General features: G+C 47.1%; 1 protein-coding gene and 1 long non-coding RNA gene across 4 annotated transcripts in view; one reads left to right on the top strand and one right to left on the bottom strand.

Moving 5' to 3' along the window:
• The window catches only part of LOC146822535 (uncharacterized), a 41,417-nt gene extending 26,551 nt beyond the window's left edge, over positions 1-14,866 (top strand). The window contains exon 2 of the long non-coding RNA XR_014963325.1: positions 11,665-14,866. This is a non-coding gene — a long non-coding RNA (uncharacterized LOC146822535). The remainder of the gene's footprint in view (positions 1-11,664) is intronic.
• Positions 1-25,673, bottom strand: part of LOC146822534 (N-acetylneuraminylgalactosylglucosyl-glucoside beta-1,4-N- acetylgalactosaminyltransferase 2-like) — an 865,225-nt gene that overhangs the window by 210,955 nt on the left and 628,597 nt on the right. The window lies entirely within an intron of this gene.

Below are 25,673 nucleotides of genomic sequence, written 5' to 3'. Positions count from 1 at the left end.
GAACCCCCACAGCAGTTTCAAGCACCCAATGCGCCCTATCAGATGTACCCCCAAGACTTCAACAACCAGTCTTTTTTAGGGGTAGGCCCAGGCAGATCAAGAGGCAGGAGGAGAAACCGACAAGCTCAAGTTCACTGGAACGACCAAAAGACCCCAACTGCCCCTCAAATGAACACCCGGAGCAGGGCCAAACAGAACCTTTCAACACCCGAACAGAACCCACAGGAGACTTGATTGAGAACTTGAGTACCAAGATTCTCACACAGGCTGAAATTACAGTTCTGAATAAAGGGCTCGGTTTCGTGACAACGTCAACAGGCGACAACTTCCAGGTTCAATGCGAACTAGCTAAATTTTTCCGGAAGGTTCGCCTTCATCATTTCTTCAAAAATAAAGAAACAATTGAGCCCTCCACAGACAACATCAACACAGGCCTGAAAAAACGCTCAACTTTTAATCCACCGACACATGCCATTCCACCTCAGGTCCTTGCTTTTGAAAGAGCAGTTCTCGAAGAAATCAATACCCTTTGTCAAAATAACAGAGGGTGCTATAGCAACCTACCCAGAAATGAACAGCTGGCACTCCATGCACTTACAGAGGACAGAGAAATCACTATAAAACCAGCTGATAAAGGCGGTGCCATAGTGATTTTAGATACATCAGTTTATCGTACTGAGTGCTTGAGACAACTTGATGATAAGAGGTTCTACCGATTACTGAAGGAAGATCCAACGGAAAGAATCAGTAAGATCATAACTAACAAGGTAGAGGAAGGCTTCAATGAAGGATGGATTACATCCCATGAAAAGGAATTTCTGCAGACCGCTCATCCGGTCATGCCATACTTTTATATACTTCCAAAGATCCACAAGTTGCAGCGACCACCTCCCGGAAGACCCATCATTTCCGGCATTGGCTCCCTGCTTGAACCCCTGTCTACATTTGTAGATTTCTTCCTGAGACCACTGGTACGTTTGATGCCAACTTACCTCCAGGACACCAAAGACGTCCTACGTCTGCTTCCCACTGTAGATTTCAATCCCAGTCTAGATCTACTTGTTTCATTTGATGTAGAATCACTCTACACCTCGATTCCACAAGATGAAACTTTGGATACAATTGCCTCAATCTTTAGAGAAACAGAACTCAACTCTATCACTCCGGTCAACTTCATCATGGACCTAGCGCGTCTGGCTATGAAGGAGAATTTCTTCAAATTTGAGGACAAGATCTTCTTACAAGTGTCAGGTACGAGCATGGGGAGTATTTTTGCACCATCTCTAGCGAATCTATACATGCATAAATTTGAGCAGAACCACGTCCTCAACGAAGCAAACCCCTTCCATGAGTCTATCAGACTCTGGAAGAGGTATATCGATGATATCCTCGTGATTTGGCGGGGTAATCAAGAATCGGTCAAACAATTTCAAGAGTGGCTCAACACACAGAATGCATTTTTGAAGTTCACTCTAGAGATGCATCCTTCTACGATAGCCTTTCTCGATCTGTCCATTTTTTCAACATGCACTGGATTGGGCAGCGAGCTTTATCGTAAACCCATGGCTCGCAATTCGCTGCTTCGCTACGATAGTCAGCATCCAAAGGCATTGCGCGACAATCTGCCATATGGACAATTTTTACGCTTGCGACGTAATTGTTCATCGATTGATCTCTACAATCTTCATGCCAATGCCCTCACGGATCAACTTTCAGCTAGACTCTATCCTAAGAGGCTGGTTAAGAATGCCCGCAAACGGGCTCTCAACAACCACCGAGAGGCTTTGCTAGAGAACAAGATAGAAAAACCACCATCAGGTCGCCTCACCTTTGTGAACACCTTCAGTACTCTGTCCAATGGTATTCAGAAGTGCATTCGGAGAAACTGGCGCTTTTTGAACACCACGAAAACGAAGATTCCACTTCCACTCTTTGCCTTCAAACGGGGATCCAACCTGAGGGATAGACTAGTACATACACGCACTAGGGAACAAGAACCTAGGAGAGTAGGCACCCTTTGGAACCTCCCACCTGTCCAGGGTCATTTCCCGTGCGGAAATTGTACAGTATGCCCACAAACCAAACATACCAAAACTCTAGCTCTTGGTTTAACCAGGTCTTGGATACAGAAGAACTACACTAACTGCAATAGTGATAACCTTATCTATCTGATACAATGTCCATGCCATCTGCAATATGTTGGTATGACGACGCGTAAGGTTAAAACTAGGATGCTAGAACACAAAAGCACCTTCAGATGCAAGAAGGACAATACGAGACTCACCAGACACTTCTTGGATCTGAACCACCAGGCAGATGATTTCTCTTGGACTGTCTTGGAGAAACCATTCATACCGTCCCACCAGAGTGATAAGGCCAAATTTTTGTTCACTAAAGAGCAACGTTGGGTTTTTAAACTCCAAAGTGATACAAAAGGCCTGAATGACTCCATTCCATGGACTCTGCTATAAAAGGTCATATTCTGAAACCTATGCCTTGATAGCCATATTTAGTTGTTCATTACATCCACTGACTAAACTCTCTATCATGTGTATACAATACAGATAGCTTGGAGATTCTTGTTTTGGCCTCAGGAATACTCAGCGTTACATCCACTAAGCGCTGCATACACAATGTCTGTCCCTCAAATGACCAGCCCTCCGTTTATTCACCGACAGATTCACATTTTTCTAAACGAACTACCACTTCCGGATATAGTGATGTCATCCTGTAGTCCTGCACCGCCACTCCCCTGAGTCAATTGCAGTGCTCAGCGTGGAGTGTCACATGACCTACTCACGCCCTTAAACTCCCGTCACACGTTGCCTCGGCACCTCCCACAAACACAGGAAGGACCGAGGCACCGACGGAGAGGTGAGTTTGTCCTCATGCGTGTCTATCTTTGGCTTGTTTCTGAGTTTGTCCTAATCGAGGTGTGATTCCTGAATCATTACGGCCAAACTATCCACTCCTAGCTATCTTACAGCTACGCCTACGGGTTTCCACTAACGAACGCGAGAGATATCGCGACTAGTTGTAATAGTCTGTTTTCCACCTTTAGAGACACATCTAAGTATTTGACGAATCCCCATTGTCTAGCTATACTATGACCAGATAGTTCTTCAACTTGATCCGTTTGATACTGTCTCTGTGACCGCAATATTGCGACAATTTTGTGCATATCGTTACACTATGCCGTAGTATCAACTGTTTGTAAACTTTCTTTGGGTTCTGCTGAATAAGATGCGAGGGCGCCACCTTTCACCGGTGCTCGGCCTCTCTCTATTTACTTGAGAAACTGCATCTCTACACTTTAGTAGCATACACAGCAGTCTCCTGATGTTTTATTCCTACTGGACATGAGCTTGGATACTTGTCCTTTAACCGCTTTTCTTATATTCTCAACACTAATTTTTAGTCTGTTGAATAATCCGCCCTAATTTGATTCACACTTACAGGGCGGGGTCTCAATTACCTGAGTTGTTACCGGGTGAGGTGAGGTCTGACGCTCACACAAGTCAGGTGAGTTGTTGTGCTCTGTCTCATAAATGACAATCCCGTTGTTACCATTTTTGATAACCTATTTCTAACTTTGCATGTACTGAGGAATACTGAAATAGAACACTACCTACCGTCTGTATTTTATTCTCTTTCAACAGGAGTGAAATACACCCTACTTGCCGTGAGGTCGATAGGTACCAGGTTGTATTACTGAACAACTTGCCACTTTTTCTTCTTTTTTTTCACTTGCAGTAGCAATTATGTATTGGTCCTGAAGAAAGCCGGGAAAATAGTCCCATCTGGCTGAAACTAGTTGACCCTTATATGATGCAACCTATTTGCTAAAAGTTGCCGCTACATATCTTTTTAATAGGATTGGAACAGAGATATTTAATAAACATAGTTTTCCCTGTCCAACTCCCTTTTTAAAAGTTTTTCACTTGCACTGCACTCACTACACATAGTACCCTTCAACAGGAATACATATGGCCACTCTTGGTCGATTTCTCCTTGGAACTTGTACTCTGCTCTGATCTTGCCTACTACACCTGCCTCTTTGCTAAGAGGAGTAGTGACAGGAAGGAAGGATTACCAAGTGATGACACTGGCCTCCCTTGGCAGTTGATGGGAATCCGCATCAAGAGTACATTGTTCTATTTCTGTCAACCACACTTAGAATAGTTGTTTCTATATTTCATCTGTTCTTTGCATTCATTTCCTCATTTTTTCACGACCACCAGTTCACTATTTGTTTTTTGGTTCCTTGGGGTCCCAGCAATTCTAGAGGCAATAGGCCTAGTGCCTATTCCAGTCGTGGTTCTTATGCCAGTTTTTTGGTATATGGTTTGGTACGCCCCTAGGGCCCAAACGTGTATTTGTGCTTTTACTGATGCTTAATCACTTGTAACTTTGGTTCTTCTGAGGGATAAAAAGGTAGATTTCCCGTATATAAGGAGTATCGGACTTATATTATGTTCACATGATGCATCTATACATACACTTTCTGTTTGATATATATGCTTTTGCTTGGAGGAAACTCGTTCATTTCCTCCTTGTATATGTATTGCTAAAAGAATAGGCCGAGAACCATACAGACGCCATCTTCTTTTCATTTGCTCGAGCACAGGCTGTGATCACGCGTTGATCACGCGCAGTTGTCAGGCCCCAGCTCATCTGAGTTACTGGTAGCAGCTGAAGGTAGGCTGTTCACTCCTCTGTTCTAAGACTCAAGGTCGCATCTGGCTTTGGGGGTGATAAGCGCATTCCTGGAGGCGCCGTGTCTACACTCCCAGGCACCAAGACGAAAGGGAGACACCCCTCATGACCTCATCAGTAATAGATAGTCAAGCCTTTGTACTGGTCTGATGTGTGCCATATATGGTCCTTTCCTGGAGCTCGAGGGCCAACTGGTATTTTTCCATTTACAGTGATTGTATGTGTTGAACCGAAAAGTATATAACCTCATGTTTGAATACGAGCCAACAGTCTTCTCGGCGCACCTGATGGGTGAGGTTCGGAGAGGCTCCTCTATAGAGTATTTTGTTGAATAAATGATTGAACTTTCTTCACTGCCAACTGACTGATTATTTGGTAATGGTATTGGGACTATTGGTAGGTATATTCCCTTAGTTTATGTTTATGATACATCAGTTGGCGACTCCGCCGGGACTCCGTGACTGGGTCGTCCTCCCCGTAAACGGGTGGTAAGGGCAAGGGGTAATTCTGATCGAGCGGGTGGATGGAAAAAGGATCCTTTGAAAATTAGCCATCTTTGGTATGAACTTACTCCGCTCTCACAATCAGAGTATCCCCAGCTGCTAGTGACCCTTCACCTGAGTCCTACGGGCGTAACCCAGGAGCTGACCGTGTTGGTCTTCAGGAGTTGGCAGTGGAGAACACGTCATTGTACCTGTGTGCACCAGGTGAGTGGAATTGTTTTGATGTTCTTGGCATGCACTGTTGAGCAGTGCTTTTGAAGCAGTTAACTGTGTAAGTATTTGGTGGTCAGTGTACCACAGAGAATCTTGGGGGTCTGACGGGGCAGCATCGTGGTGGCTGCACGTATAGATGCTCCACGGACCTTTTGTGAATAATAGAGACGCCGATCGGACGCCCGGTGTGGCACGTGTGGTGCGTGCCCGGCCGGACTGCTCTTGGAAAAGCCTGTGGCTGTACCTGGGTAACCTTGGGAACACATCTGAAGTGGTGCTAATGAAGCAGGCTTAGTCAGAATAGTCCCAAGAGTGAACCAGGAAGGCTGCAGGATGGTCTGTAGGTTGGTCTGTGGTTATACATGTCTGACGGTCTCTTGGTAGTATTTGGACTGCTTGGTTTTGGTATTTGTCGGTCTTGGAATCTGAATTTGATTGATTCTCCACGAACAGGAGTCGACGGGTTCTGTTCTTTGTTTGAAAAGACGTCATTTTTTAATATCTTTGTATGTATATATATATATTATTGTCCTGTGTATGTTTGAATGAGTGTGAGGTTGTATGTTTTGTGAACGTTTGAACATGGCCATGTTTGAAAGTTTATTTTTATGATCGAATGAGGAACGCGTGACGATAATAACCATGCCGTGTTTTATTAAATTGAGTTGTTTTGGATGTTGTCGCCGCCCTAATGATACGCCTTTGGCTGAAAGTCAACCTGCCCCACCTGAAGACAGCCCAAGTTATGATATGTATGTAAAGCATGGTATTACACCTCTCTTGTTTAATACACTATGGCATAAATATACTAAAGATAATGTGGAATCACAATGGCCCCTAACCGGGTCTTTTGATGAGAAAAAGATGTATTTTCTGCAGGATCGATTACTTTCTAAACGTAGTCGACAGTCAATGTTTGACTCCCTAAACCTGTGGCAGAAGGAAGCAAAGCGTAGACGTATGCGGGAGGAAAAAGTATGTAGGATGAAAGGAAATCAGACGATTACGCAGAAAGCTATGGCTTATGATAAAGCACGAACTGAACAAGGGATTGATCGTGCAGACAGACAATTTGGATTGCAAGTGGATAAGACCTATGTGGCTAGGACTGAAGCGGAAGATGAGATGGAGGATTTATTGGATACTCGTCCACCTTCACCTTTTGCTCCGCAGCGTATATATCCCGTTGTTCCCCCGACTCTAGAACAGGTCCCTTCAGCTTCCGCCCCTGTCGATTCCTCTTCCCTTGCCTCTCCGGAAACATCCTCTGTTTTGTCTCCCTCAGTGTCTGAGACGGCTATTTTAGGGCCTTTTACACTGCCGTCTTCCGTTGTGTCCACAGCTGTTGTGTGGGCCTCCCTTTTTCTGCGAGCTCGACCACATCTCCAGCTGTTTCGACTCCATTTCGTGCTCCGGGGGATCTCGATGCACGGAAGTTGTTTACCCGTTCAGCTGTAGGACAGACTGAGAAACAGATGATTGAGAATCAGTCATCCCAGTGGATGCGACAGCCTATTTACACTATAACTGATATATGGAACACGCTTCGAGACTATGAGCCTGTTATGCAGCAACATGCCTTGAAACACATGGCTGCACGTATTATTACCCTTTGGAAACAGTGTTTCCCAGGAGGGTTGGCCCCCCAAGTGATGTATGACATCCGGGACAGGGCTCATAAGTCTGAACTTAGCCCAGATGAAGTGTATAAAGATGTGGAAATTTTATTAAATTATCGCGGGCGGATGCATCAAAAGTGTCCCTCGTGGGACACTCAGCATCCTATGCGAGAAGTTCATCCTATCTTTCATCCTGAAATACTGGAACTAAAGGATGACCATGGCGTGGTGACTAGACCTCGTGTAGAGGCCCAAGTGCAGGAGCAATGGGTTTACACACCCTGGAAGAGGAGTGAAGTCCTCTCGCTAAAATCACAATTACCCGACCCTCGTAAGAATACCACGGCTTATTATAAAGAGCTCACAGAAGTGGCCTCCTCTGCCGTCATGACCTTAGCTGTCATAGAGCTATTTTTTGCATTGTTAGTTCCCGTTGACGTATGGCGTCAGGTGCATGATCAGGACCATGCTCAAGAATTAGGCGGAACATGGGAGCAGATAAAAGATTGGGACAAGGACCGTAACCCTGGAGAGAAGCCGAAACCTGAATTGTTGGCATTACCTAGCCGCATTATCACTTACATGCATTCCTTAATTCCGCCCCGTAAGGTGGATTGGGACAAATTGACCGCATGTAAACAGAAGAAAGATGAAAGTGTTTCTGATTTTTCACCAGATTCGAGGGCGAATTCATTGATTTCAGTGGACAGGATTTATCGTTGGAAGGCGGAATACGATTGTTTGTTAATCGTTTTGTGACTAATTTGTTACCAGAAGTCTCTGCACGGCTACAAGCCGCTGAAGTACCTGGACCACTTCCACGCCCTCGGTAATATTGAGTATGGCCCAATATTACGAACATAGAGAAAATGAGAGTAAGGATAAGATGGAAAAGAAAACAAAGGATCTCAAAACACGGGTGTTGTTGCAACAAGTTGTTCGAGGACGAGGCAGAGAGAGAGGCAGTAGAGGGTTTGTCCCGAGGGGGGCAGGAACTGGACGAGGCAGAGGGCCGTCTGTTGTTTTGGGAATCAATCAGTGTGCTTATTGTAAGGAGAACGGGCATTGGCGATTTCAGTGTCCGTTGTTGCTGGCCCAGAACGGGGCTATGAGAGGTAGAGGCGGAGGTCGGGGAAGTGTGGATCGCAGTGATATGCAACAAGAAGAGGCGACGCAAGTTGGACAAGAAAATAATTATTTTGATAATCCAAGAGGTAGGCAGTATTATAATGAGGAGTGTGCAATGGACGCGACCGAAGGGTATGCTTATACAGAGGATAGCCATGGACAGAGTGAGGGCCAGGTGTCAGTACCCGTTGATCAGCAAGAACCTTATGTAGAGGCACATTTGATGGGGACATCTGAAAAGTTTTGGGTTGATACGGGTGCAATGAATAGTTCTATTTCTCTGTGCCAGGGGCTGCTCTGTCCGGGCACAGTAATGTTTCGGTAGGATTCTCGGGAATTCCGGTGGTGATCCCCATCTCCAAACCTATTCCTTTTACAATTGGTCCTGTTACGATAGACTCCCCGTTTCTTTTGACTTCCCATTGTGGCGAACATTTGTTGGGCTTGGATTTGTTAAAGAAATTACATGCTAAGATTCATTGTTCACCTGATGGTGTTTACTTGACTATTAATTCCCTTGGGAAGCATACTTTGCAGTGTTTCACTAAAAATGAACCCCTCCCTCCTGAGTTTGCTGCTATTCCAGCAACATTGTGGGCCACTGGTGACACAGATGTAGGATTATTAAAGATTCTGCCCGTTTCCATTACTTTGAAGCAAAATGCTCGGCTTCCTTGTATACCTCAGTACAAAATCTCTCCGGCTGGCGAGAAGGCTTTGCTCTCCATCCTTCAAGATTTGGTAAAAAGGGGTGTGGTGGAAGAGACAGCTGCTAATGTATGCAACAGCCCCATTTTGCCTATGTTAAAGAGAGCCCCTGTTAGAAGCGATTCTGACTATGCTGATACCTATGGTTTTGCGATTGATTTGTGCGAAATTAATAAAATAGTGGTGCCCCAATACCCTGTGGTTTCAGACATCACTACTATTCTCACTATGATTCCTCCTACTGCTAAATATTTCTCTGTGATTGATTTAAAACATGCTTTCTTTAGCATTCCGATTCATCCTGATAGCCGCCATATTTTTGGCTTCTCATTATCTGGTCGCAGCTTCCGGTTCTGCCGCGCTCCCCAGGGGTACACGGAGAGTCCTAGTATATATAGTCAAGCTTTGAAAACATTGCTGGATGATATGGTCTTGCCCCCGGGTAATGTGCTTTTGCAGTACGTAGATGATTTGTTAGTGGCCTCTGATACCGAGGAAGGTTGTAAGAAGGCCACTGTACAATTATTGTCTCATTTGGCTGCTAATGGCAATAAAGTATCACTTTCAAAATTGCAATATTGTCGACTGGAGGTGACCTATCTCGGTCATCTACTGTCGAAGGAGGGAAGGAGACTAACCCCTGAGCGTGTGACTATCATTTTTAATATGTCTGTACCTCGTACTCAGCGTGATGTTTGTGCATTTCTTGGCATAACTTCTTACTGTCGCCAATGGATCCCTAATTTTTCCCTTCTTACTAAACCTCTTTTGTACTTAACCACTAAAGATGTGCATGAACCTTTACCCTGGACTGATGCTTGTCAAGATGCATTTGACTCTTTGAAATCTGCGCTTTGTTCTGCACCTGTTCTTGGTACTCCTGACTACCGGAAACCTTTTGTGCTTTACGTACACGAGGTGGAGGGTTGCTCGCTTTCTGTATTAACACAAGGATTTGGTGGTAAGCAAAGACCTTGTGTCTATTTCTCGGCGGTGTTGGATAACGTCGCCAGAGCACTCCCTAGCTGTTTAAGAGCTACTGCTGCGGTTGCGATGGCTATTCGACAGTCGGAAGGGCTCGTTCTGAACACTGACCTCACAGTGATGGTACCGCACGTTGTGGATACATTATTGAACAAAACAAGGACCCAGCACCTTACGAGTGCGCGTCTTATGGATATGAATTGACTTTGTTTGCTCCACACATTACGATTAAACAATGTGCCACTCTGAACCCTGCTACGTTACTACCCCTCCCTTCGAATGAAAAGAACAATGATGTTCATGATTGTATATTTCAGACTGAGGAAGAAACGAAGGGACGAGTAGACCTGACTGACACTCCTCTATCTGACCCTCAAGGGGAGTTGTACGTCGATGGCTCTTGTTTCAAGTTACCAGATGGCACGACAACTGCTGCATATGCGATAACTACTCTTCACACTATAGTTGAGGCTTCTCGAGTACCCTATCAGTCAGCACAGGTGGCTGAATTAGTGGCATTGTTTCGGGCCTGTGAGTTAAGTGAAAGACAGAGAGGAAATATTTACACCGACAGCCAGTACGCCTTCGGCGTGGCTCATAGTTTTGGCCGACTTTGGGCAGAAAGAGGTTTTCTTACTTCTCATGGTCAGCGAATACAGCATGGTCCCTTGATTTTGAGATTACTGACAGCATTGCCGTTACCAGAAATAGTGGCTGTGGTCAAATGTAGTGCACACTAGGCAGTGGTTGATGCAGTGGGGGAGGGTAATGCTTTTGCCGATCAAGTAGCTAAGGAAACTGCGAAATCCAAATTAACCTCAATGTTTGTGACCAGCTCTGCTAGGTGGGTGGCTGAAACAGAGATGTTTGATAATACCATAGAGAGTGTCCAAGAAATACAGAAAGAAGCTACCCCTATTGAATTGGCTCACTGGAAAGAGCGAATTGGGAGATTAGATGCATATGGTTGTTGGATTGATCTGACAGAAAAGCAGCGGTGGCTGTTGCCCAATGCATTAGTGAATGCGGTGGTGACAATGGCACATGGTTCAGCTCATATTGGGGTGAAAGGTATTTGTGCATTATTAGATCCTGTATGGTACAATCCTAATATTTCTAGGACCGCTGCTCATTTGGTACAATATTGCATGGTTTGCTTACGACATAATCCAGGGGGCAGGGAGTCTGTTCTGAGTGGAAACTTTGCACCACCATCTTTGCCTTTTGAGGTGCTTCAAATGGATTATATCCAACTGGAGCATGTTAACAATTTGAAGTATGTCCTGGTCGTGGTATGCGCTTTCAGTAAATAGGTGGAAGTTTACCCGACAAAAGAAAATACTGCCTTGGCAACGGCAAAGGCGTTGGTAAAGGAGTATTTCCCTCGCTACGGATTGCCTCATGTGATCTGGAGTGATAACGGAAGACATTTTAATGCAGAACTCATCACACATGTGTGTAATGGACTACAGATTAAATAGAAATTCCATGCGGCTCGACACCCCCAGTCTGCCGGGTTGGTCGAGAAGTATAATGGGATATTAAAGCTCAAATTAGATAAAATTCAAGAAAGTACTGGATTAAGGTGGCCAGATGCTCTGCCACTGGCATTAATGTCAATACGAGCTACCCCACATTCTCGTTCTGGTTTGTCTCCGTATGAGGTCATTTTTGGGTGCCCTGCTAATGTTTGGGGCGTCCCGAGACCCAGAACGTTTCGTGATATAGAGTATCCTATGCTGGCAGACTATTTGTATGCTTTGACTAAAGATCTTCGTTCCATTCATCAACAGGTCTCAGCAGTTCTGCAGCCCCTGCCGGAGGGTCCCGGACATCGCTTGGAACCAGGACAGTGGGTTCTGGTCCGTAACTATCAGCGGAAATCCAGTTTGGATCCTCGTTGGTCTGAACCATTTCAAGTCTTGTTGGCCACGCGGACGGCGGTAAAAGTGAATGGCAAGCGACACTGGTTTCATGTGTCACATTTGAAGAAACTACCCCTCCCGCTTCCATATGATCAGCGAATCGAGGATGGAGTTCTGACTCAGGAAAGTGAGTGAGTCCCTCGATTCATTCCTTTTTCTGACACCCAGGTAATTGGAGAAGGGCAAGGAGAAGATGCACCAGGCTCGGAAGGGGTTCTGTCATCAGCACAATTGATCGCCCCAGATTCTGTTGTTCCTACAGCTAACCCCGAGGCTCGCAGTACCCCTGTTTCACCGGATTCATCATCCTCTGTTTAGTTCTCTGATCAAAAGGTGCCTGGCCATACTCGATACAACCTGCGGCCCAGAAAACAGCACGGTACACCAGGTGAACATGGTAGGAGATAGAGAGAGACTTGAGTGATAGGGTACAGACCTGTGCTATGAATGTCTGTTAGATACGCTTCTGGTGTACTGAACGATACACTAGACTGAACGCGCTGAGAGCCTTGAACATTTGTTCGCTCTGTTCAGAATGAAAGATTGAATTTCATGTTAAAAGGGGCCCAGGTTGTGTTTCCTTCACGGGTTGTGTGAGAACATAACTCCAATGTGAGAAGTTTGTTTTGGTATTATCTGTGATGAACGATAGGAGCCTGCCTGTGATGCGCTAAAGGACACAGGAAAGAAGTACCCTCTGGCAGGTTGGACTGCATTGCCCTAGTTTATTGTCGGACTTTTAGTTAGCATGTATCCCTTTGCTCGTTTCGTTCCTGAAGAGGAAGGTCCTTTTGTACCACACCATTTTCCTACATATTTGCCTGTTTTTTTAGTTGGACCAATCTTGTTAAAATTGCATATATAGCTACCATAGCAATATTGCTAATTATATTGATGGGAGTATTCATATATTTAGAATTTCGCCACTCTATGCATACTGTTTTAGGAACGACTACCCCACCCCCGGAACATGTGTTTCATACTTTAGCCCCTCATAAGGAAAGGCATCGTCAGACCCATGTGAAAAACGCGTTCATTGAAATGCTTCATCAATCACACAGTGCCACCAATACTACAAATTGTTGGGTTTGTGGTCTTTTACCCTCTGTTATGCACAAGCACGACTTATTTATATCCCTACCTTTGTCTCATCTGGGAAGTTGTGAGGCTTGGTTCAAATTGTTTTCTATGATGTATATGCATTACACTGTGGACACTAAAAGGTTTTCAGAGAAAGATTATGAAATGATTTTAGCATATATTGAGGTTCATCAAGGATTCAACCCCGATGGGAATAATGGAGAGGGAACCTTAGATCCGAATGCCTGTATGAATATGTATATAACGCACGAAAATACCACTTGGTTGAAAAATGAAATTTTGGACTATGTTGAATTCAATTTCACTCAATATTCGCGACATTTTCAGGACCGTAATGTTACTGAAGATAGGACTATTCCAGTGCCTGTATTAAACAGTACCTCTACGTTTTGTGTTCAAGGAGCAGGGTACATACCAGTAGGAGAAAGCCGATGTATTTACACTTATCGATTGCGTACCTTTAGCAGCCCTCTGTTGTTAACCCCTCCTAATGTATATTTTGTCTGTGGAGGAAGTGCCTATACTTGGCTTCCACGAGGTTGGGCTGTACGTTGCTACTTGTCCTTCCTGTACCCTCCAGTCTATATTTCCCCTTCTAATTATCACCAGGATCACAGACTAGATAAACGTAGCGTGCTTATTAGGAGAAATAAAAGGGTGATAGATACCACCGATATAGATCAGACCGATACTCCATTGCAGTATTTCACCGACATTATGAAGGGAGTGTTACCCTTTTGGGGACCTGTAATTACTAGCCAAGAAGTACGACGTTTGGCTAGAGTAGTTGAAGGGGTAATTAATACTACTGCAGAAATACTGACCAATATAACAGTAGAGCTACAGGCGACCAGACTCGTTTCGCTTCACAACCGTATGGTTTTGGACGTTATCTTGGCAGATCAAGGAGGAGCATGCCGTGTGATCAGCAGCTCTTGCTGTGTTATATTCCTGACTCCGCCCCCTCCATTCATTTGGCTATACAGAAGCTACATCGTTTAGCTTCCGAGATACATGTCGAAACTGGTACGTAGTCTCTCTCTGGTTGGTTTTGGGGTTTGCTGCCTACTTGGGGATGAAAAATTTTGATGGTGCTGGCATGTATAGCCGGTATCATATTTACGTGTTGTGTTTGTGTACAATGTGGACCTGCATGTTGCTCTTATTGTGTGACAAAACTCACTTCCTCTTTGACTGGTCCATCCCCAACAGCGGTAAAAGCTCAGCTAGTTCAGCAGGAGCTCAAAGACCTAATGCAGATTGATGAGGGAATATTTGAAGATTGAACAGTTTTAGTTAGCTACATCATGCTAAAAGGGCCGTTCTGAGGGATGAAAAGATAGATTTTCCGTTATAAGGAGTATCGGACTTATATTATGTCAGCATGATGCATCTATACAAACACTTTCTGTTTGATATATATGATTTTGCTTGGAGGAAACTCGTTCATTTCCTCCTTGTATATCTATTGCTAAAAGAGTAGGCCGAGAACCATACAGATGCCATCTTCTTTTCATTTGCTCGAGCACAGGCCGTGATCACGTGTTGATTACGCGCAGTTGTCAGGCCCCAGCTCATCTGAGTTACTGGTAGCAGCTGAAGGTAGGCTTTTCACTCCTCTGTTCTTTGACTCAAGGTCGCATCTGGCTTTGGGGGTGATAAGCGCATTCCTGGAGGTGCCGTGTCTACACTCCCAGGCACCAAGACGAAAGGGAGTCACCCCTCCTGACCTCATCAGTAATAGATAGTCAAGTCTTTGTACTGGTCTGATGTGTGCCATATATGGTCCTTTCCTGGAGCTCGAGGGCCAACTGGTGTTTTTCCATTTACAGTGATTGTATGTGTTGAACCGAAAAGTATATAACCTCATGTTTGAATACGAGCCAACAGTCTTCTCGGCGCACCTGATGGGTGAGGTTCGGAGAGGCTCCTCTATAGAGTATTTTGTTGAATAAACGATTGAACTTTCTTCACTGCCAACTGACTGATTATTTGGTAATGGTATTGGGACTATTGGTAGGTATAGTCCTTTAGTTTATTTTTATGGTACATCACTTCGAACTCCAGTCTCATAAAGAGACTAGAGGGGTGTGTTTAGCCTTAAATACATGTATTTTGAATATATACCTGGTGTGGTTGTCTTTTCATTTGAGCATTCAAGAGATTATAGACTGGTAAAACAAGCTGCTTTACATTCCTTCAAGACTTAGCCTGAAGGCTGCTCTCCATAGCTACCACTAGGATAGCTTTCACATAAGGTTGTCTTTAACTATCACCATAAGGGGTTGTTTGGACTGATACAAGGTGCCCACTAGAACTAGTGGACAGCATATATCAGGCTACCTTCTCACAGGTGCATACACCACATCACACTAGTCATGTCTTCAAGGGCAGAAGCCAGTGGGCCTCTCCCCTCTAAGTATGATCATTTGACATACCAAGAGTTGAGGACCATGTGTTCCTCAAAGAAACTGAAGACTGGAAAAAGCACAACAGCATAATACCTCATATAGAAGTTGCTTGCTGATGACCTTAGAAAGACCCCAGGGTCTGATGAGGTAGGCAAGATGGGTGGGGCAGCAAATGAGGAAAGACTAGGTAGTGAACACTACTGACCCTGAATCTGATACTGGCTAGGAAGATCAAAATGATTCCAACCTGGAGAATGGAACTGTTCCTGAAGGTGAGGGAGAAGACCTCAGTGTCCTCTCTTTACCCCACCTGGAAGAGTTAGCAGAGGGCCCAGAAGATCAAGATCTCCTTCTCAGGAATCTGTTCATTCTGATACCTCTGTGGAGAACTCTGTCTCTCATAGGAACCCTACCTCCCAGAGGAGGGAGTCCTCCTATGAGAGAAAATGCAGACTGCTTAAGTTTGAGGAAGCTAAGCTTAGGATAAAGAGATAGCAGTTGGCATTGGATAAGGAATCCCTGGAGCTTCAGAAAGCTTCAACACTATTGGGGCTAGAGCCCCATGGTGGCAGCAACAGTGTCCCTAGAGGTAGAGAGTGTATTCATGACCATAGGAACCTGTATAAGATTGTCTCTCCCTACCAGAATGGGGATGACATCTACAAATGGATAACTGCACTTGAGAGGGCCTGTAAGGTACAGAGGGTCCCTCAAGAGCAGTGGGCAGCAATCTTGTGGCAGACAAAAGTAGAGACATGCTCCGCACTGTTAGAGAAGAGGATGCTGATAATTACAAGGTCTTGAAGAGTGCACTGATTGAAGGGTTTGGCCTAACCACTGAACAATACAGGCTGAAGTTCAGAGATACCCAAAAGGCACAGAATCAAGACTGGGTGGACTTTGTAGATGGTGCTATTAAGACTCTGGGAGGTTGGATACATGGCAGCAAGGTGCATGACTTTTTAGGATTGTACAATTTGATTGTGAGGGAGCAGATCCTTAATAATTGTCAAAACCAGCTTCTACACCATTACCTGGTGGACTCTGATCTGACCTCTCCCCAAGAGTTGGGAAAGAAGGCAGACAAATGGGTCAGAACCTGGGTAAGGCCAAAGAATCAGGGTGGTGGCCAGAAGAAAGATTCTACCAAGTTCCAAGAGAAATGTAGGGACAAATCAAAAGACAAGTTCCCTACAAGGCCCCAAAAGTCCTCTTCTGGGGGTGGGTCCCAGACTCCCCTGAAAAAAAACCCTATTGCCATGTGTGCAAGAAGCCTGGCCACTGGAAAAATGACCCCATTTGCCCTAAGGTCAGCAATAAAGAAAATGTTGCTCCAAGCAATACTACCACTCCTCCTGGTACTACTAGTAGTAATCTCCCAGGTGGTAGTAATGCACCCAAACAGTTAGGTACATTCTCATGGGGAACTGAGGTGGACCCTGGTTTAGAAAGGTCCCCCTCACAGGCCTCCTGAGTCTGTGATGGTGGCATGGGATTTGCCACTTTTACTATGAGTCCCAATACTTTGGGCAAGTACAGACAAGAGCCCTTAATCAATGGTCAGAAGGATGTGGCATTCAGGGACACAGGGGCTAGTGTCATCATGGTGACAGGGACCTAGTCCCTCTCAAAAGCTTTTACCTGAGTTCAAATACCAGGTGACCAATATTGATGGAAGCAGAACAGATCACGGCATGACCATAGTCAATCTCAGCTGCGGAGGGGTCACTGGCCCAAAGAGAGTGGCAGTGTCCTCAAACTTGCCTGTAGATTGCCTGATGGGCAATGATCTGAAGGCTTCAGCCTGGGTTGAGGTTGAATACCAGGCCCGTCTGAGAATGTTGGGCCGCCCTGAGAGAGTTAGTGGGGCTGTGAGGGCCACAGTCCAACCCCATGGGAAATTTTGGAGAAGTGGAGGCTGAAAGAATGGCCCACTCCACACCACCAGAGAGCAAAGGGATTGAAGAAAAGTCTTCTTCCCCCCAGACTCTAGGTAAGGGTCAGCTTCCTCAGGGAATTGATCCTACCCCTTGTGAAGGAACTGCCCCAGAGGTAGTCAGGCCTGGCCTGGCAGCACCCCTGACGGTAGGGGAACCTTCCAAGGTGGTACCCAGTCTGGAGCAGGTAACCTGCCCCTCTCTACCCTTTCTCAGTCAGCCCAGGGCTACAGAGGTCACGGAGGTCAGTGGACCCCACAGGGCCCACTGTCCAGAGGAACCCCCCATCAGCAGATTAGGGGCACCCAGTCTAGTAGCCCTAGCCAGGTGAAAATTACTCAACACACTGAGGGATCCCCCTTACCCTTGTGTAGGGACCTCCCCCAGAAGGACCCTGTTGGGCAAAGGCAAACCTGGGACCAAAAGGTCCCAAACCTACCATGTTTCTCCAGGGTTCCAACCAAAGGGACCCAATCCCCAGCTGTAGGCAGCCAAACGTTGACCCTTAGAACAAGAGGCAACTCAGTCATGGAATGAAAGGCACCCATGGTAACCAGTGATCTGAGGAAGCTGAGACCAACTTTATTAGAGCCTCACGTCCCTACTCAGACACCTCACCAGCATTTTATTTATTTTTTTTTATTTTTATTTTTTTTTAAACCTTTATTGCGGTAAATGCACAATACACAGCGTCTGCCTACAACCCCTCGGGGCCGGCCGCTATGACATTGTAGAACATAGAACAATAATGTCAGGATAAGAAAAGGTTTAATTTTATGATTTTGTCGAGTACAATGTAGTGAACTACGAGAGGAGTCGAAGCTAACATTGACCAGGAGAGACATAACCATTCACGAAGCTCCCAGAAGGAGGCGTTATATAGGAAAGCATTTGCAAGGAAACAGGTAGCCACCATCCGGGAACTAAGAGCAAACACTATACCACAGAATGATAGAACACAATAAACTCCCAACTAACACTGAACCCCGACCCCGAAGAAACAAAGAAACATAAAAGAAAAGGAAACCGAAGAAGAAGAGCGAAAGAAAGAGAAAGAGGGCCATAGAGACAAAGAAAAGACATGGAACACATCCCATCCCCCCACCCTGCATACCAGCGGAAGGCCACGGCCCACCCCCCCCCAATAGGCATGCCTGTCGCCCCAAATGAACCCCAAGTAGGAAGAGAGTCCGGAGAGTGGGAAAGAACATCCCAGTCTCCGACTCCCAGAGAAGGCAGGAGGAGGAAATTTTACATACTCCCGGTCACCACAGCCCCATAAGCATCCCCCACCCTGAGTATCATCAGCACAACTGAAGTAGCAAGCAAAGCAGCAGGTGGGGAGACTCCATTCCAAATGTGCAAATAAATCCGATAATTAACAGTCCCGTCCTAGTACCCGCCCGCCAATACGTACAGCAAACTAAAGGGAATCGCCCAGCCCTGGCCCGATCCTAAGTGGCCCCACAGATCCACCCCCGCAATCAACAATAGCAAGTTACACACATGCGGCACAGCAAATACATGGACAAATATTCTAGTCCGGGTCATGCCAGGCGGTCAGGCAGGATCATCAAGGGAGACAACATCAACCCTGGCCAGAACGCGGAGACCCCACCAAGCATGGCCACCGCTGGGAGTGTACCTCAGGCAGAACAAAGGAGCAAGATGGCCGCTCCCGGCTTAGAAGACGCAGAGGGAGAGGAAGCGAGAGTTCCCAATCATAAACCATCACCACAGCGATAGTAACCAACACAGTTTTCCCCACAGAACGGCACACACTCCGGCGATGTTGAGGAAGCCGTGGCAACACTTGCAGAGGCAGAGTCTCAGCTTGTAAAGTGGAAGGGAGCTTTGTATCCGCAACTTTGTCATTAAAAGAACACTCGACACTGTAGCCAGGGAGAGGACGTTCCACAGTATCCCCCTGTCGCCACATTGTATCCACCTCGAAGGGAATGAGAGGCATTGGGGGGTCAGACAACCGCAGTAGTTCCCTGGATGGCATAGCAGCATCGATCTTCCGCTCCAGTTCTCGAGTGTGTTGGCACCATGTCGCCCTCAAGTCTTCCAGGGCTAGAAGGATATCACCATAGGTCAGGTCAGCTCCTCGCTTCCGCATGTCGGCAGTATGTAAAGGCGCCACCAGGACACCCTCCAGCTCGACAGTAGGCAGGGAAGCTTGCGTCAGGGGTATGGGGGCTTCCGTCTTTCCGGCGAGGTAGACCGGCACCGCCACCATTTTGGCAGTTAGCCCACAGCGGAGGGGTGAGGGCGACTCCATAGGGCGGAGGAATAGTAGTTAAGGCAAGAAAAGTTACTGCTGCTATACGGGGCTCACTCGATGGGAGAGCCCTCGGCTGTATTGCAATGCGGGTGGTGGGCGCTCTAAAACGGATACCGCTCTGACCGCTGGTAGCAGGACAAAGGAAGGCTCGCCAGCCCGGGCCCAATCCTACAGGAATTCTCTCCGTCGCGAAGAAGGCTCCGCCAAGCCGCCCACTCCACCTCCGGTCACATTTCCCCAGGCGCCGGTCCAGCCCCAGGTCGTCTCACCGTACGTGATAAGCGGTGTCCGGTGACGGTGGTCGGGCCAGGGTGCGTGGGCAAGGTCCGAAGTCGGCAAACTCTATGAATCCTCGACCAAAAAAGCCGGCGGGGACATCGGAGGAACGCGGAAAGTATCAGCGCATTCGTGGTTACAGTTGCTCGCACCGTAGGCAGGATTAAAGATCAGGATGTCATATAAACAGCAGACGGGCTGCGGAGCCGGGAGCTCAGACGTCCTGTCCGTCCGCCATCTTGGCTCCTCCCTCACCAGCATTTTAGTTTACCAAAACACACCACAGGTAGTAATTCCCCATGGTGGAGAATATACCATACCCTTGGGGTTAGGGATTGTTTAGTGGACCATAAGACAGGGGGTAACCATGCTGCTGCAGGTACTTCCTTATATGGCCACTTAGTCAATAAAGGCTCAACTGGCCAAGGATAGCCTTATCTCCTTTCATTGGGGGGGGGGGGGGGGGGTTATGTAGGAAGGTGGAATCTGATTGCATGGTTGCCCCCACTTTTTTCCTGGTTTTTGACTTAGTTTGCATGGGATCCTGCTATTCAGGACCCCAGCTTATCTGCTTTCACTCTAAATTGATTCCATGTACTTTAGGTACACTCCATATTGAATACTGCGGTACCCTTATGAGTGCCTAGTAGATGGTACATTATGTACCCAGGGCATAGGTACCCCAGAGGCCTACCAGGGGCTGCAGCATGTACTATGCCACCCCTGGGCAGCACTCCAAAATGACACGACAGGTCTGCTACTGCAGCCTGGGTAAGGTGGTGCTTGCACCCCTTACAGTGGTATAGGTTACCTATATCACTTCTGATCACTACACATATAAACCTATCAGTCACCCATATGGCAGGCCTTATCAATCCTGAAGGCAGGGTGCTTGGTTTTTATGTGAGAGGGTGCCCCTGCATGAGCAGAGCCCCTCTGCAGCGTTGGGAGGGCCTCCTTTGATGCTGTTTGTGGTGCAGCCTGACCATATACTCTTAAGTGCATTATAACCTCGCGGTAAATGCTAACTTTTAAACGGCTGCACAGAAACCTATGGTGTTTGGTGTCAAACACTTTGGAATCATACCTCCCCACCAGTAACTGGCGTGGGAGGTATGATTTCACCCTACTAGAGGGAGAAACATGACAACACCGGTACACCGGTACCAGCTTAAACAGAACCTGGGCACCACAAAATGGATGCTGCCAGCCACAGACACAAGTCTGCCCTTCTGCTGCTGGACGAAACTCCGGCTGAGGAAGGCCTGATAATAGGTTACTTGTCACAGGGAGGTGTGACCACCTCCCAGACAGGCTTAAGTGTATTGGGGCTGTGTGGGTGCACTCCAAGAGTGATTTGAAGTCTGCACTGGGGGGACATTTGGTGTACCTGTGCATAGCCCAGTTGAAACCGGTTACAGGGGCTGTGAGAAGGTGGCCTGATATATGCTGTCCACTAGTTCTAGTGGGCACCTTGTATCAGTCCAAACAACCCCTTATAGTGAATAGGTTAAAGACAACCTTTATTGAAAGCTATCCTAGTGGTAGCTATGGAGAGCAGCCTTCAGGCTTAGTCTTCAAGGAATGTAAAGCAGCTTGTTTTACCGGTATATAATCTCTTGAATGATCAAATGAAAGGACAACCACACTAGGTATATATTCAAAATATATGTTTTTAGGTTAAAACACACCCCTCTAGTCTCTTTATGAGACTGGAGTTCGAAGTACTTTGTTTACAAGTTAGCAATTATCTGTAATAGCACAAATACATGTTTGGGCCCTAGGGGCGTACCAAACCATATACCAAAAAAGTGGTATAAGAACCACGACTGGAATAGACACAAGGCCTAGAGCCTGTAGAATCGCTGGGACCCCAAGGAACCACCCAAGGTAGTGACACAGGGGACCCGTGGGGACTGTATGCAGTGTGAAACAAATTTAAAGATTAGGAACACTTAGAATCGAGTCAGGACCAAACCCTTTTGGACTTATGAAGTTCTAGGGCTAGCACCCACGGGAGCACTGGAGTACTCGAGTTACCTCACCCAGGGAAGCCGGTTGCATAGGTGTCTTTTGGTGTCGGGTCGCGTCGTCGATTTCAATGGAAGCCTGCAAAGAACTGCTGCTGCCATGAAGAGGAGAAGTGTCCGAAGAGATCCAAGCCTGCATCTAGGATGGAAGGAACCTGAAAGCAGAGGGGACAGAGTCTGCGTCACTAGCCAGTGACCAAGGGAAGAATGTCCCAATGCCCACAGATGTCGGGTGCTTCAGGTGAGCTGATGGGTGTCTTGACTCTTCAGCCACGAGCCAGATTCGAACTGTCCCTCAAAGTCTGTCGAGTGCTGCGGTGTCGGCGACCGGAATGGACCCAACAAGCCTTGGCAACTGCAAGTCACTAGAATTCAGAGAAAGGACTGCGGTGCAGACCAGCAAGGTCTGAGGGACTCACCCAGCAAGGGTAAGTCAAGGCACGTCTGGAGCAACCAGGAAAACCCAAAAAGAAGAGGAGTTGGCTTCATGGAGACCTGCTAGCCAACGGGTTAGAGATCGCGAAGGAGCCTTGAGCAGTCTCACGTGAAGCTGGCCCACAGGTCTCTCGTGGAGTGGAGGCCAACAATCTTCAGTGCAAGAGGTGCTCAAGGCTGGAGCTACTAGAAGTTCACGGTGTCCAGTAGTCACGGTTCCATGCCACCCACGATAGCCACAGGCCTCAGCTTTGCTGTGGACTCAGGGTAGCCTCGGGGAAGTCTGGAAATCCACCTCTGGTGATGCAAAGACTTCGGAGTCCGGCAGGAGCATCTGCGATGCAGACTGGTCATTTGCTTCTTTGGTGGCTGCCAAGCAGGGGAGTCACTCCTTGACCCCAAGGGAGATTTCTTCAGTCTTCTATTCAGGATAGAACATTGAAGGGCCAGGATATATGTTGCAGAGTTTCGTCCAGGGTAATCTAAAGTCCTAGGGACTGGATTCCTATACTTATACCAAGTTTAGGGGATGGACTAACTCTAAGGCCCCACCTATGGGTGGGTCTGGAAAGAGGAGTGGTTACACGCATTTCCTTTGTCCAGTTTCATGCCAGAGCAGGGGCAGGTAGCCCCTGCAACCGGTTTGAACTGGGCTATGCACAGGGACAGCAAACGTGTCCCCGGTGCAGGACTTCAAAGCACCAGAGAGTGCTCCCGCCCAGCCCCAACACACCTCCCCTTCACAGGAAACCTATTATCCAGGCATCCCCTGTCGGAGTTTTGGTCAGCAGCAGGAGACCAGACCCGTGTCTGTGGCAGAGGCATCCATTTTGTGATGCCAGGGCTCAGGAAAGTCCTACCTACCGGATTAGACCAGTGTGAACATGTCTCTCCCTCAGAAGGGTGGAGTGCTATCCCCGCTGCCAGAACTGGCGGGGGGGTAGTTTTACAAAGCGTTTGACACCAAACACAACACGTTTCTGTGGAGCCATCCCAAAGTTAGCATTTACCGCGAGGTTATAATGCACTTAAGAGTATATGGTATGGCTGTATCGCAGAACAAATGCAAAAAGAACTATTGATGGACAGGATGCAGAACAATGTCATACAGTCACCCCAGTACAGAGATATGGGCCTAAATCCATCGTTTTATTTGCTCACCATGCCGTTCCAGTTTAGACCCAGCCATATATGCAAATCAGTCTTGACCCTGTGCCCAATGGAAACAGTCCAGCCCGAACTGCCAGGCCAGGTCCTCACTGGACTGGAAAAAAGCATCCTAGAACCGGTTTCGGGGTTTCACCCCTCTTCAGCCAGGATAGCTTGACTCCAGTGACATGGAGAGCACGGGACTCACGTCTGAGCATACCCGTCCCAATCGGGGTGACAAATGCAAAAAGAACTACTGATGGACAGAATGCAGAACAATGTCATACATTCACCCCAGTACAGAGATCTGGGCCTAAATCCATGTTTTTTTGCTCACCATGCCATTCCAGTTTAGACCCAGCCATATGCAAATCAGTCTTGACCCTGTGCCCAATGGGAACAGACCCGCCCGAACTGCCAGGCCAGGTCCTCACTGGACTGGAAACAAGCATCCTAGGACCGGTTTCGGGGTTTCACCCCTCTTCAACCAGGATAGCTTGATTCAAGTGGCATGGAGAGCACAGGACTCACGTCTAAGCATATCCGTCCTACTCGGGGTGACAAATGCAAAAAGAACTATTGATGGACAGAATGCAGAACAATGTCATACATTCACCCTAGTACAGAGATCTGGGCCTAAATCCATCGTTTTTTTGCTCACCATGGTTTTTTTGCTCACTATGCCGTTCCAGTTTAGACCCAGCCATATGCAAATCAGTCTTGACCCTGTGCCCAATGGGATCAGTCCAGCCCGAACTGCCAGGCCAGGTCTTCACTGGACTGGAAACAAGCATCCTAGGACCGGTTTCGGGGTTTCATCCCTCTTCAGCCAGGATAGCTTGATTCCAATGGCATGGAGAGCACGAGACTCACGTCTGAGCATACCCGTCCCACTCGGGGTGACAAATGCAAAAATAACTATTGATGGACAGAATGCAGAACAATGTCCTGGGCTCACTGTGCCACTGGAATCAAGCTATCCTGGCTGACGAGGGGTGAAACCCTGAAACCGGTCCTAGGATGCTTGTTTCCGGTCCAGGGAGGACCTGGCTTGGCAGTTCGGGCTGGACTGTTCCCATGAGGCACAGAGTCAAGACTGATTTGCATATGGCGAGGTCTAAACTGGGGTGGCATGGTGAGCAAAAGAATGATGGATTTAACCCAGATCTCTTGACTGGGGTGAATGTTTTGATTTGTTCTGCATTCCGTCCATCAATTGTGTGTCTTTTGCTTTCTCGCCCTAAGTGTGCCAGGTATGCTCAGACGTGAGTTCTGGGCTCACTGTGCCACTGGATTCAGGCTATCCTGGCTGAAGAGGGGTGAAACCCCGAAACCGGTCCTAGGATGCTTGTTTCCGGTCCAGGGAGGACCTGGCTTGGCAGTTCGGGCTGGACTGTTCCCATGAGGCACAGGGTGAAGACTGATTTGCATATGGTCAGGTCTAAACTGGCGTGGCATGGTGAGCAAAAGAATGATGGATTTAACCCAGATCTCTTGACTGGGGGGAATGTTTTGATTTGTTCTGCATTCCGTCCATCAATTGTGTGTCTTCTGTATCACAGAACAGCCATAAGGAAGTATTTCCGAAAGCTGCAGAGGGGCTCAGCTCATGCTTGGGCACCCTCTCACACAAAACCAAGCACTGTGCCTTCAGGATTGTCAAGGTCTGCCATAGGAGTGACTTATAGGTTTATATGTGTATGTTTATATATGTGGATATAGGTAGCCTATACCACTGTAAGGGGTGCAAGCACACCCTTACCCAGGTTGCAGTAGCAGGCCTGTGGTGCCATTTTGGAGTGCTTCCCAGGGGTTGCATAATAGATGCTTCAGCCCCTGGTAGGCGTCTGAGGTACCTATGCCCTAGGTACATAGTATACCATATACTAGGGGCTTATAAGGCACTCCAGAATCCAATTAGATATGTACCTAATGTACATGCAAACCATTTTAGAGAGGAAGCAGCTAGGCTGTGGTCCTGATTAGCAGGGCCACAGCCAGACTAAGGTCGAAAAACAGTGGAACACCAGCAAAAAGTGGGGGTATCCATGTGAAGCAGATCCTACTCTCCTACAGGGGCTACCAGCCCCTGCTCTGGCTCAAAACTGGACAAAGGAAATGGGTGTAGCCACCCCTCTTTCCTGACCCTCCCATAGGTGGGTCCCCAAATTTGTCCCACCCCTTCCTTGGGTGTAAAGTAGGAACACATGGCTACAGGACTTTAGATTTACCTGGACGAAACTCTGATACA

This window comes from Triturus cristatus, chromosome 6, assembly GCF_964204655.1.
Source record: "Triturus cristatus chromosome 6, aTriCri1.1, whole genome shotgun sequence".
Lineage (NCBI taxonomy): Eukaryota > Metazoa > Chordata > Amphibia > Caudata > Salamandridae > Triturus > Triturus cristatus.
This window is presented reverse-complemented; position numbering and strand designations above follow the sequence as displayed.